The sequence below is a fragment of the Castor canadensis genome, chromosome 15 (assembly GCF_047511655.1).
Source record: "Castor canadensis chromosome 15, mCasCan1.hap1v2, whole genome shotgun sequence".
Classification (NCBI taxonomy): Eukaryota; Metazoa; Chordata; class Mammalia; order Rodentia; family Castoridae; genus Castor; species Castor canadensis.
Genome location: NC_133400.1, coordinates 96,499,069 through 96,513,249, shown reverse-complemented (window position 1 = coordinate 96,513,249; position 14,181 = coordinate 96,499,069).

The following is a 14,181-nucleotide window of genomic DNA, read 5'->3' as shown; positions in this document are numbered from 1 at the left end:
CACATCAAGAGGAAAAGAAGAAATTGACCCTGGAAACTGGAATGATAGAAACCAAAAAGCAAAGTGGAGCCTGTCGGGTTTAGGAACTTACTTTTAAAGAATTTTTTTGTCAGCAAAATTGACTCAGGACAATTAAAACAGGAAGTCAGTATTATATAATCTTCTCATCTATCAGAATTTAGAACAGGGAATTTCAGACAATTTAACAAACATAAAATGGACTGATAAAAGGAAGCTAATTATAAGAATGGATACTCTCAACCACCAGCAAGTAACACTGAGATAATTGGGTGATTCTAAAGAGTATGCATGGCAAATTTGAAATGGCAAATCTTTTACTGGTACTGCAGAAGGACTGGAAAGTAAACAGAAACTGAGAGGAGTGTTATGTTAGTTGATTGCTTACAAAACTATAAAGTTAACTCCTGGGAGAGATAATTCACATGACTGTCAAAATGTAATATTCTTACTCAGTGACTGTGATGAGTATAAACACAGAAGATGACTAAAGGTGGCCTTAGTCTGGCTTCTAAGGTCACTCTGGTTAATTTTAAAGGAGTATCTTCATCTGGCTTTGTTTTACTTCGTTAAGAGACCAGTGCTAACATTTCACTTTCTTTCTTTCATATTACACGTATAAACAATATTATGTTACCTATGATTTTTATTCAGTTACTTTTGAACATTTTTATATTCCCATTTTACTTGTCAAATTCCATATTTTTATGAAGTATGCTATCTTATATTTCCACAAATTTTCTCATGTGTTTTTGTCTCTTCCTTAAATATGTGAAATCTTCATGAAAGTTGAATTTATAATGACATAATTCATCCTATCTTACATTTTATTTTTCTAAGTTTAAACATCAAAATATGTGTTTGCATTCCCCACAAATTCTGTTCTGTGTTGCCTTTTGTGATAAAGAAAATTAAAGTTTTCTCATTTGCACATTTAAGGATTGATTAAATTCTATTTTAATCTAAAGCCCTTTGAGGAGTTTCAATATAAAACTAAGATTTTGTTCCTAACTAACTCTAGAAAAATAGATCTTTGATATCATAGAGGGATTTTGCAGGCGCAATGGGATATGTTGCCCCAATCCAATCAAACATTGCAATTACAACAGGATTGGACCATCTCTTCCCACCAGCATTTCAACATCCCCATTCCCAGAAGACCGAGGCAATTCTGATCGCTTTCAATTCATTTCTCTGACATACTTGGTTAGTACATAAATTATTTTGTTCCATTAACAACCTACATTTTTGTCCTTCATCATGAAAGACTCATATTTGATTATGGACTAGATATTTTAAAAAGAAAGTTAGGGGTGCAAATTGCTAAATTCACCATAGACATTTTTAATGAAATACCATACTGAAATAATTTTAAGCCAAAAATCACTACCACTGTCTGTGGACAGCTGAAATTCAATACGCTATCAGCAATTCTAATCACAAACAGAAAAATCTAGTTGTACAACTTTCTATAAGGCTTTCTTATGAATATATTCATCTTCTTATCAGCTAGGCTATATAAACATAAACATCATTAATCTCATTCCAGTCCTGTAACTGACAGGTTGGAATGTGTAGTAAATGATGCTAATTCAGTACTTTCTCCTTTCTGTCTCACTTTATTCCATATCTGGTTTGTTCTCCTTGTTAAAATAGAAATGAAAATAATAATATCAAGTCAAAATCCTGACCAAGTCCAGGTGACCTTGAGGTTGTCCAGTAGAACTCCTGTCTTCATCCACGGCTGACTTTGATCTTTCCTATAGGAATCCCATATTTTACCATGGATTTAGACTGTCCTATCATGATTACTCTCCTTTCATCTATTTTATACTCATTAGTTATTGTGGGTAAATTTATTCCACTTCTCACACTGTCTTTTGTTAATGTGTATCTGTGACCCAAAGATATGAAAGATATTGGTTGGAACACTTGTTTGGCTGTTTCAGTAGGAGATGAATGATGTCTACTCCTCCTTGCTCAAGTAAATGCAGTAAAGAAATGTTTCTGTTGTCTGAATCACCATTTTATTGGGGTGATTTCATTTAATTATTGGAATTATTGTAATTTCTAGCCCCAGTGTTACCAAACTAAAGGACGGTCACTAGAGCTTAGACTAGGTGTAAATGAAAAGTTCCTTGTTAATAGAAAGGAGACAATGACATACAAAGAATACTCCATGTAGTTCTCAAGATTAAAATTTCTGGGAACAATTTCGTAATGATTTACCTAACATGTAACTAATACTTGCAAACTGACAGTATTTATAAAGCACTAAATCAGTCAATACAGTATATGTACAAACATTTATGTTGGGAATGCTACCTTTATGCATTCACACTATTTTAGGAAATATACAGAATTGTTGTTACAAGACATGTGAGAAATTGAAATAAGACCAAAAGAGTGTTCTTTTCAGCAAAATATTTTGATTAAAAATTTTGCCTTATTTATCATCTTCAGTCATTGTGTTTTGTACATCTTGACTTTCCTCATACATTAACTTGAGATAAAATTCTCAGAAAATGTCATGCTAGGTTGCATGAAGATGAAATGAGTTGAGCCATATGGAATCCTTTTGCAAAATTAAGACCATATAAGTGCATTCATTAATATCATAAGTTTATGTATTAATTTTAAGGAATGTTTTTCTGGTTTAACCTGATTGATTTTCCATCACAACTGTGTAATAGAATCCTATGATATTCTACAATAAAATGTAAAAAAGAGAAATATATGCCTATTGCTATAGATACACAGGTTTATTTTTTTACCTATCTACCCACCTTTCCATCTATTCATTCACTAATCAAAGCATTTATGAAGTAGATACTCACCTGTATGTTCTTATTGAACACTTATACTCTATAGCAGTTTGCAAAATTCTGATGATAAAAATTATGAATATGTTTTTGTGTCCTACTTCAAAAACTTAGTCATGGACCCAGTTTTATAAACCAAGTAATATGGACCTTATCCTCTTCGAAATGCATTGGCATCGGAAACTTTTAACGGAGGTGTGACACAGTTCCTTTTTTTTCTAGAAAGCAAGAAAAGGGTAGAGTTGGTGGGGAAGGATATATTAATCTGGAAAATTTGGAAACCATGCCAGTAAGGATTCAGTGTAGAAAAGAGAAAGTATTCTGGGTATTTTAATAAAAAATGGAGCTAATGCAGGGAATGAGAGCTTAAAAGTTTGGAAATTGACTTGTTTTAGCCTGTGCCACCAGGAATGATTGCCAAAATATCAGAATGTTAGGACAGCTACCACCCCATATTTCAAAGTCCTAGCCTGCCTGCATCAATATCAAGTGTGGAAGGAGAGGAATATGTCTTCAGCCTCACTTCTGCTTCCCTAAGACCAAGTGAGTATATCAAATTAACTGAATCCATCAAGATTCCACACTCTGGTCCAAAGAAATATGGAACTAAATTGTTCACTCAGATTGAAGACAAAAGTTGAAATTGAGCCAGCCAATCAAGCCTAGCCATTATACAGGTAAGAGATGAAGAATGCCTGATCATTGTGACAATGGTAGAAACATAGGCAAGAGTAGGTTTGTGGCAAATCTCAGGGAGATACTTCTTTGAGTAAAGAGAACAGGGTTTGAGGATGCCTTTGGGTTTCTTGTCAGAAAGTGAAGACATTGACTAAAACAGAGAATGGCTGAAATAGAAGAATAGGCAGGCTGTGAGTTCTTCATTGGGGGAAAACATTCTATTCCGATGAAATGATAAATAATTGACTGCAATTATTACATCTTTTTGTGTGACATTTTGCTCCCAAGCTGAAAGCAACACACATTTATATTATTATCTCAGAATTTCTGTAGGTAAGGAATCCAGACACTGTTTTCTGGAACCTTTGTTCCACTGTCTCTCCACTCCTTACAGTGAGGGTGTTTCCTGCATTTGTAATACTGTTTGATAGTCTTGTAATCTTCTTTGCTTATGAGATTCTGCAAACTCATTGATTTTTTTTAAAATTGCATTCGTAAAATTTCTTTCTCTATGGGTTTGACCAATATATGATATCATACATCCCCCATTATAGCATCATAAAGAGTGGTTTCACTGCCCTAAAAGTTCCTAGTTCTTCACCATTTCATTTTTCTTTCCAAACCTTTATCCCCACTCACTAGCTATAGCTTTTTGAAGCTGGCATCTTTCACTTAGCAGTAGGCACTTAAAATTTCTCCATTTTTATGACTTACTAGCTAGTTCCTTCTTTATATCACTGAGTACTATTATACCATATGCATGTCTACAGTTTCGATATCCACTCATTTACTGAAGTACACCTTGGTTGCTTCCAGATTTTGGTAATTAAGAATAAGACTGCTATAAAATTTAAATGCATTGTTTTTGTGTTTCAAAACCAACTGAGTACAATTGTTGGGTTTTATGGTACTGTTTATCATTTCAAGAAAATTAAAAACTGTCTTCCAAAGTGGTTTACCATTTTTCCATTGCCTCAACACCAAATAAGAATTCCTGTTGCTTTCTAGCTAACTAGTGTTTGGTAATATTAATGATTCTGAATTTAGACATTCTAACGGGTATGGCGATGGAATCTTATTTTAATTTTAATTTATCTGATGGCAAGCAAGGTCACATATCAATTCATATGCTTCTTTGCCATGTCTGTGTCTTCTTTGGCCAAGAGTCTGTTCAGTTTTTAGCCATTTTTATTTGGATTATTTTTTTCCTCACGGTTGAGTTCCAAGTGTACTTTATATAAGCTCTTCTTTATCATATATGTGCTTTGCAAGTATTTTCTCCCCATTCATGCCTTGTTTCTGGATTTTTAACATTATCTTTTAGAAAGCAGATATATTTACTTTTAATAAAGTCAAATTTTTCATTTTTTTCTTTCATAGATTATGCTTTTGGTGTTATCTAAGCATACATGATCATGGTTTATGTGTCATGGTCACATAGATTTTCTCTTGTATTAATCTGGAAGATAAATGGCTTGCATTTGCTACTTAGGTCTATGATCACTTTGGGGTCATTTTTTATAAAATATATATCTAGATTCTTTTCCTGTTTTCTTTCTCTCTCTTTTATTTTTGATATTGACATGTCATTGTTCTACACAATTAGTTGGAAACACTACCCACTTCCCAGTGGATTGCATTTGTTCCCAAGTCAAAAATAAAATTGGGTATATTTATATGAGTCTATTTCCAGTCTCTTTCTACTAGTCCATGTATTTATTTATTCTTCCCTTAGTTCTTTGGCAAAGAACTTGAGTGAGAGCTAAAGAAATATAATGAGAGCTGGAATCCTTGCCTAGTTCTCAAACTTGGTTTGGTGATTGTCTTTCCTTCTGCAATTTACGATCTGAAATTCTACCCAATGAAATTTATATTGAAAGGATTGCATGAATATGATATTCAGATAGTCTATCTGTTTCCTTTTGGTACCTTCCATTTCTATCCTCATTATGTAAATGCTATCTTTTGCATTCTTTACTGCATCTGACATACTGATAATCACTCTCTCTGTGTCCTTCTATGGGAATTTATTGTATGTCGTTTCTGTATTTCAGCTGATAATCTTTACTGATCATTTTTGTGCACTTAGTAGTTTTTAAAATTTTTTTTGTGGTACAGGAGCTTGAACTCAGGACCTTCACCTTGAGCCACTCCACCAGCCCTATTTTTGTGAAGGGTGTTTTGAGATAGGGTCTCACAAACTATTTGCCCAGGCTGGCTTTCGAACTGCAATCCTCCTGATCTTTGCCTCATGAGTAGCTGGGATTACAGGCATGAGCCATTGGTGCCCAGCCCTTGTAGTTTTTTGTTTTTACAATTTTTTAAATTTTTTAAAAAAATTTTATTTTGTTTATTTATTCACATGTGCATACATTGTTTGGGTCATTTCTCCACCCTGCCCCCCTCACTCCCTCAGTTCCAGGCAGGTCCCGTTCTGCCCTTATCACTGATTTTGTTGAAGAAAAGACATAAGCATAATAAGGAAGACAAAGCGTTTTTGCTAGTTGAGTTAAGGATAGCTATACAGAGAGATTCCAGTAGTTTTTGATTCAAACAAAAAAAATTGCAAATTTCATTTTGCCAAGTACCAAATTTTGTTGTATTCCTTGTGTATTTATTATTCTTAAGCAAATTGTTGTTTGTAGTTATTTCCACTTTTTTGAACTGTTTTGTGCTGAGTCTACAATTACCCTAATCTAAGGCTTAGTTACTGCATTTTCTAAGGCATGGCCGTTCTGATATCTCTATTGAATCTCCCCTGTATTCAGTACACTTTCTTGCTGTAACTGGAGGGAATTTAAATTATTTTTGGCTCTTTTTGTGCATATGGGAATTTTGTAATTCCTACACTTTTCATGTAATGATTCTTTCCCTAGAAAATTTTCTTGCCTGAATGCAAAGAGGTTCATCCTATGTAAACAGAAACTTCTGGTCAGTTAAGGACTCTGTGGCAACACTCCTCTTCAGAAGACTGAGGAATATGGAACAGAATTAAAAGTGTGGAACGTATTTTCCATTTTTGAACCCAGTTTCCTTTTGAATTTTTTAATTGCAATGAATCCCAGAACCATTAAAAATCAGCTGTTGCTACTTATTTTTTATATTGATGTTTTTCTTTCAAAACCTGATGCCTCCTCTTTTTGAAAATCTGTGGATTTTGTACCAATTGTTTTCATTTTAGCCTAAATGTATTACTTACTAAATATAGTAAGGAATATGTATTCAAAGTGATAACCATACACAGTAAGGAATTTTAAACACATATGTGAGTACATGTATATATGTGTACACTATATAGGTAAATAGATAGGTGACAGATAGATAGATAGATAGATAGATAGATAGATAGATAGATAGACAGACACACATCTAGAGAAGGAGAGTACAGGTTACAATTTAAGTGGAATGTGTTTTAATATTGAAATGAGTTCTCACTTATTGAAGGGTTATTTCCAAATTTTGACAATTTGGAATAAAACTGTTATAAAATTCACATGCATGCTTTTGTGTTTCAAAACCAACTGGGTAAAATTGTTGGATTTTATGGTAAGGCTGCTTAACTTTTCAAGAAAGAACTCCCGTGTATAACTAACATGCACTAATAAAAATGTAAAAGAAATGTGACATTCTTTTTTTACATTAAACCTCTATGCCCCAAATCCTCAATAAACATTATTTTATCATTTCAGTATTTCTCACTTTACTATTGTCAATAGTTTTCTCATGAGATCCTCACTTTCCTAATTTCTTAACCTATGTATTTTGCCTTAGGGGTGCACACATGGTCTCCTCTTCCCATTCTTTAGGGCAGGGAGATACTTCAGATTTCTTTTCCTTACAATGTATTATTAGGACCCAAGGTTAGTTTGGGGTGAGAGAGTCTTATAAAAGGAATAGGAAATCTCTCTATCATGTGACTAAGCACACTGAACTACATTAAATTTAGTGAAAGATTTCATTTGATGATTCAGTGTGATTAATTGTAAAGGTTACTCTTCTATTGCAAGATATTATTTTCCATGCAGAATATGCACACATTTTGATAACATATACATATGCTCCTTGTAAAATTTTTATTAGCATATAATAGTTGTACAGGGAAGAAGCATTGTGACATTTACATACGTATTGACAGTGAGTCTTCATTAGATTTACCTCCTCCATTGTTCTTTCTCATCCACCTTCTTATAATAATTTCAGCAGGTTTCATCATTCTATTTTCAAAATATATTTTCAATACAAAATATATTTACCATATTTGACCTCCTTCAACCTTTCCTTATGCTTTCCCCCCTCTCACTGTTACCCATCCCAGACAGGACCTGTTTTTCTTCCTGTCCTTCATTTTTTAAGTGTATATTAATAGTTCAAGGGGGTTTGTCTTGGTTTTTCAGAGATGTATGTATCATGCTTTAATCAGATTAACCCCCCATTACTTACTCTTCTCTATCACCCTGCTCCCCTATCATTCAACAGTGTACAGTGCATTGCATTGTATTATCTTTATTCACAGATGCAATGCTTCAATATTTCTCATTCTAACATTCTCTTCCCTCTCCCGCCTCCTATAGTCCTTTCCTAGCCACTTGCACATCCAAGTTTATTGCAGCATTATTCACAATAGCCATGTTTTGGAAACAGCCCAGATGTCCCACAACTGATGAATAGATTAAAAAATGTGCTATACATATACAATGGAGTATTATTCAGCCATAAGAAGAATGAAATTATATTGTCTGCAGGTAAATGGATGGAACTGGAGAACATCATCTTAAATGATGTAAACCAGGCTCAAAAGATAAAGGTCACATTTTCTTGGAACATGGAACATGGAAGCTAGACCTATAAGATAAATACATGCATAAATACATATATGATCTCATATATATGTGTATCTTTCTCTCTGTATATATATATACATAGAGAGAGAGAGAACATGATTGTATTAGTGGATGTGAGGGGATTACATATGCTCTTTTGTTCAGTATAACAAAATAGAAGCAAATTTTTAGGAAAAGGCAAACTATACCCTTTTATACAAAACAATACTACTCAATTTTTTACATTAATGCTAGTTAGGATCTGTATATATGTTGAGGTTTCCATAAGCAACCCAAAACAAGTAAGGTGTAATAAAGTTATTACAACCCCTACTTCAGTACTTCACAATTTCTTTTGCTTTTTTTTCTTTGAATATTCTAAAATTCATTTGCTTCAAATAAGATTCATATGTTTAAATTCATCTAGGATCCTAGTCTAAATCAACTTAATATATTTAAATATTTAAAAGATATATATATATATGTACATATGTGTATATATGTTTTAAGTCCTATTCTTCAATTTTAGATATGAACCTTGCTTACAGATTACAGTAAATGACAGTGGCAGGTGGCCACATTAAATGAGTGGCATCAGATAAGCCTTGTTTTTGAGCATGACAATGTCTAACTTTTGGCAAGTTGAGGTCTCTAAGCTTGAGAGACATTCAGATATGGTCACCACTTAGATTTTGTTACAATGTCTTTGTTTCTAATTTACATCTGTTAGTGTAAGAAAACAGATTAATTTTAATTAAGTCATTTTTGTATCATGAGTGAGTGGTTCTGGATATTACTGGTAAAGAAATTATTTAAATAGATGTAGACAGCTAATGAATTTAAATGAGTGATGTTATCTCTGTCTCTCAGTTCTAGTTAAGATATTAACAAATCCCCAAAAGGTGATGGAAATTTAGACTCTGATGTAGTCAGTATCAATAAGTTTTACAAAGTCATTTAAAGTGATCTGTTTGTTAAATTTTAAAATTTTGTTCACACAATCCAGAAAACTTGCTTGGTTGCAATAATCTCTAAATCACTTAAATTCACTTAATGGTCTAAAATGACAGCCAGTCAAATAAAAGCTCCAAAGTCATGACATATGAGAAGAGGATGTTGCAGTCACTTTCCTCCAATCTCAAAGTTTCTACACAATTTTGTCTCTAAATCACAAGCAACGAGATACTTTATTGGTTCAAATGGGCCATAGCTTGCTTTTCACCCTAAGACATCAGTAAAAGCCCAAAGTACAAGTGCTGTGATATGCGTCCACACTAATGAAACATGCAATAACTGCAATCCTTGTGACATCGACACTTCTACCATCAGCTGTTCTCATTGGGCTGGACCAACCTTGATGCACAATACATTTAAAATTTTTAAAATATGCTATGCTAACAAGAATTTTTCATTATTTCAGTAATGCATAGGTTTTTTTTTCTTTGCCATCTGAGTTAATACAATGGGAAGTCACTTCTTTTCTAAATGGGAATCACTTGATATTAGCTGGGAGTCCCACTGACAAAGAGACCAGTCTCCAGAATAGGAGCTCCAAACATTAATACAGTGTATGAGCAAAGCCACTGTGGAGTTGAGTTTCCTTATGACAAAGGAGGAAAAAATGAGGAATGATCTTAAAATTATCTCAAAATTTTCTGCTATGAAATAAACTTTGAGGAACACCTTACATTATACTTAGCAGAAAGTTTTCATTGGATCCTTCTCAGACAAAGGAAATAAATGATCAAAATATTCTGAATCTCTAGTTTGTTATACAAATGGCACATGTGCCTCTTCAAAAGATCCAGAGAACACAGGAAGCAGAGCATATGATGGAAACCTCAACTCTGACAGAGCATCCAAAAGAGGAGTTCTAAGGTAGCTAGTCCTCGGTAAGCTGGAATAAAAACTCAGGCAGAGGGGACCAGGACAGGAAGGATCACTTCACCTTGACCATTAAACAGTACTCTGGTTATCAATGTGGACCACCCAAAAACTACATGTTTCAAATAATTGTAAAATATCTTCATCTGGTGAAAATGTAATCAAGCAGCAGTGACTTGTCTGAGTTCACCTCTAGTAGTGCAGTTTCCTACATCAATGTCCCTCAAAATTAACAGAACAGTTAAAAGCTGTCAGTGAATTTAAGATCTGCAACAGTGCCAACAGCTATGTACATTCTGCAGCAAAAAGACTGCCAAGCAAACACGAAAAATGCCAGTAAAAGGCTGGAAATTTTCTTTACATATTGCAAAGTTCTCCCATCCCCAAATTAAATAATTTTAAATGATGATTAATTATAAACTCAGCCATCTGGAATGGCACAGTTTATGAGAGTTTTGTATAACATTTTTCTTATACATGAAACTTTAATAGATGGATATTAGGAATTTGAGCAATCTTTCATTAGCTCCTATCCTTCTTCATAGAAGGTCACCTCTCTCCCTTTATCTCCACTGGAAATGGGCCAAAAAATGGTCAGATGGTGAAATGGAGCTTTGTTTTGTGGGATAAACTGGTTATGTCACTTAATTTTATTCCATTGTGCTGTGTTTTCCAACGTGATATTTTTCTTTTGAAGACTGGAGTAGGCTACAAAAGGCATTTGAATACCCAAGAAAACAAAAGAATGTTTTTGAGTTATGAAATGGTAAAAAGTACAAATCTATATGTGTAAGCTTGGTTGTTCTAGCAAACAATTCATATAAATAACACAGTGTGTGATAAGAACTTTTGATAATGGAGAAAATGCACTCTTTGGAAATCTAAAATAAGGAGCTATCACACTGAGGCTTGCATTTATTTATGTGCAAGTAAACACTTGATTTGAGACCTAACAGTAATATAGAGATAAAATAAATGCTTGCTGTTAAATTATAACCCTGCCTTTTCATATTCTATTTAATAATTTTCTATATTTCACATTTTATTTGACGCAATTTCTGAGGTTGTGTTCAGAGATGTGGAATGGGCCTGAAATCTATAAGCCTGGGGTGGTGGACTTACTTCAGTCTTGGTCGTTTTGTGTTCTTATATTACAGTAATAATCTGACATGTTTGCATACTTATGATGAAGATTATATAATTTTGACATTTTCTTAATACATATTTGTTAAATGAATGGATCCAACATATTTACCAATAATTCAAATGTCCAGACACATACAAGTGGAATTCATCTATTTTTATTTTATAGTGAGAATAAAAAATTTAAACTTTATAAGAATTCATCCTGTTTGTTAGTTTAGAACATAAAATGAATCTAAAAAGAAGTGATTTTCATTTTATATGAAATTATGTTTAAATTGGGGAATTAATACTTGGAATTTACTATTATACTGTGAAATGTTCTTAAAATCTGGAGAAAGTAATGCTGCTGGCAGATGCAAAGTGCAATGTAGCTTTGACATAATAAATCCCTAACATCAAGCCCATGTGTCCTGCCTACGTAGATTTATAAAAACTGATTTATTTATACACAGTATAGGGTGAAAGTGCTATGCATCTAAACAGTATATATCTTGTAAGTTTTTAGTTAGCAAAAAGTAAGCTAAATATATGTGTAAAGGATTAACCATTATTCTTCAACACAATGTAGAGTTATAATGGACTAATTATTCCTTTCTATCTTTGTTAGTCTTGACATTCATCTTTTTTCTTGTTATGAATTCATCACAGCAAAGAAATATATAATATATTAAAATACATGATTAAAGAATTTATCTGTATTCTATTTGTAATGCAACTTCTAGCCTAATTCTAATTGCTTGTGAGAGCTTCAACTTAAAAGAAAAATGTTCCAAGAAGCTTTTTTATCTTAAGTTGTTGATAACATAAATTCTCACTGTAAATATTAATCATTTTTTGACAAGCAAAACAGAGATATATTCAGCCAGAACACAGCTCTCACCCAGTGTCTAACACTGCCTCTATAGAAGCTTTCAAGCTGGCGTAGCGGCTTAAGTGGAACAGCACCTGTCTAGCAAGCCTGCCAGCCTGAGTTCAAACCCCAGCAACAACAAAACAAATAACCCCAAATATGTCAATAATAGAAGCTTGCAGTTATTTCTCATCAACTAGCTATTTATGCATTTCTAGCACTCTAATGCCAAAACTGTTTTACTAAGCTTTAATACCAATGCTCTAATCCAGTCCATCCCATGCTGTTTTACTAGGCACAAACTTAAAGATTCCTCCAAGTTTATCCAAATAACATAAAAAATTCTTTGAAATAATCACGGTTATGCTCTACTGAGTTTTGTATTGATTCCATAATTTGATGAAATAATTTCAAATAGTTAAATATATTTTAATACCCTAAGTTATGGATTGCAATGGGATGAACATCATTTCTGTGTTCAAGTTTCACCCATACATAGTACAAGTCTAAGCCAAAGTGCAGCAATTCTAAATACAGATGCTCCATGACTTAGAATAGAGTTGTCTCCTGATAAACCCATCATGAGTTGAAAATATTATAAAACAAATGTATGTGTGATACATCTAACCTGTCAGATATCCTAGCTTAGAAGCTAGGGCTTCTCACTACTTCCCAATATTACGACAGGTTATCTAGCACAGATATTTTTTTTTAATTCACCACCTCCATCCTCACTCCCCACCATTCTGGGCAGAACCTGTTCTGTCCTCATCCTTTCTGATTTTGTTGAAGAGAAAACATAAGAGACAATAAGAAAGACATAGCATTTTTGCTAGTTTGAGATAAAGATTGCTATGCAGAGAGATTCCTAGCATGGCTTCCATGCACTTGTGTATTACAACCCACATTGGTTCATCTCTACCAGACTTCTTTGCTACTTCCTGATCCCCTTCCCATAGTGGCGTTTGCCAATTTAAGATTACTTTATTCACTCCTCAATAGGAAGTACATCCACCACATTCAGTTTTAGGTTTCCTTTCCTTTCCCTATTTTTCCCGTGTGTGTTCTCCCCTTAGAGTGTGACCCATGTGCAATAATATTACTGCATTTGTTTTAAATCTATAATCAGCAAATAAGGGAGAACATGCGATTTTTGGCCTTCTGAGTCTGGCTAGCTTCGCTTAAGATGGTGTTCTCTAGTTCCATTCATTTACTTGCAAATGACAAAATTTCATTCTTCTTTGTGGCTGAGTAAAATTCCATCATGTATAAATACCACATTTTCTTAATCCATTCATTGGTTGTGGGGCATCTTGGCTGTTTCCATAGCTTGGCTATTGTGAATAGTGCTGCAATAAACATGAGTGTGCAGGTGCTTTTGTAATAACTTTGAGTCACATTCCTTAGGGTATATTCCTAGGAGTAGGATTGCTGGATCATATGGCAGCTCTGTGTTTAGTTTTTTAAGGAGCCTCCATATTATTTTCCAAAGTGGTTGTACTAGGTTATATTCTACCAGCAGTATATGAAGGTTCCTTTTTCCTCACATTCTCACCAACATTTGTTGTTGGTGGTGTTTTTGATGATAGCCATTCTAACAGGGGTGAGGTGAATCTTAGTGTGTTTTTATTTGCATTTCCTTATGGCCAGGGATAGTGAGCATTTTTTCATGTGTTTTTTTGGCCATTTGGGCATCTTTCTTCAGCTGCTTACTTCTTTATTTGTTCATTGATTTTTGGGGACTTTAGTTTTTTTTGAGCCCTCTCAAATTCTGGTCATCAGTCCTTTGATGTATAGCTAGCAAATATTTTCTCCCACTCTGTGGGTGGTCCCTTCAGTTTAGAGACCATTTCTTTTGTTGTGCAGAAGCTTTTTAATTTCATGTAGTCTCATTTGTCCATCCTTTCTCTTGGTTTCTGGACTGCTGGGGTTCTATTGAGGAGGTCCTTGCCTATACCTATTG